Source organism: Cucurbita pepo, unplaced genomic scaffold (assembly GCF_002806865.2).
Source record: "Cucurbita pepo subsp. pepo cultivar mu-cu-16 unplaced genomic scaffold, ASM280686v2 Cp4.1_scaffold004461, whole genome shotgun sequence".
Lineage (NCBI taxonomy): Eukaryota > Viridiplantae > Streptophyta > Magnoliopsida > Cucurbitales > Cucurbitaceae > Cucurbita > Cucurbita pepo.
In genome coordinates this window covers 1-812 of record NW_019650446.1, presented here as the reverse complement: position 1 = coordinate 812, position 812 = coordinate 1, and the positions used below count along the sequence as shown (strand labels likewise).

Here is an 812-nt window from a genome sequence, read left to right as displayed (position 1 = left end):
TGATGGGTAAAAATCCAAGTGGTTGTAGTTTAGTGGTGAGAGTTCCGCATTGTGGCCATGGAGACCTGGGCTCAAATCACAGCAATCACATTTGCTTTTTTTAGCTACAAACTATTGAAACATATTAACATAACTTAAAACACGGGATGGGTTTGTATGAACAAACTGGTGAAGCAAATTAGAAGTTTGTTGGTTTATCCGAAATCANAGAATTCCGCGTTGTGGCCATGGAGACCTGGGCTCAAATCACATATTAACATAACTTAAAACACGTTTGTATGAACAAACTGGTGAAGCAAATTAGAAGTTTGTTGGTTTATCCGTAATCATAAAAGCGATGAATAATGGGTAAATATCCAAGTGGCTGTAGTTTAGTGGTGAGAATTCCACGTTGTGGCCATGGAGACCTGGGCTCGAATCCCAGCAGCCACATTTGCTTATTTTAGCTACAAACTAATGAAACATATTAACATAACTCAAAACACGAGATAGGTTTTTATATAAAGCAAATTAGAAGTTTGTTGGTTTATCCTTAATCAGGAAAGCGATGTGGGCTTGAATCCNATTAACATAACTCAAAACACGAGATAGATTTTTATATAAAGCACTGTAGCTTAGTGGTGAGAATTTCATGTTGTGGCCGTGGAGACCTGTGCTTGAATCTCAACAGCCACATTTGCTTTTTTTAGCTATAAACTATTAGACTGTTTAGTGGTGAGAATTCGACGTTGTGGCCGTGGAGACCTTGGCTCAAATCAATTTAGATGCAACTCACAAAGCCATTTTCAATCAATTTTGTTAATTTTAATTTT

The 812-nt window shown here is 37.2% G+C and overlaps 1 non-coding gene across 1 annotated transcript; it reads left to right on the top strand.

Annotated features, from left to right (window-relative positions):
• The first annotated feature begins 360 nt into the window (after positions 1 to 360).
• Positions 361 to 432, top strand: TRNAH-GUG. Its single transcript has one exon. It is a non-coding gene; the product is annotated as a tRNA-His (tRNA).
• Positions 433 to 812: the final 380 nt, after the last annotated feature.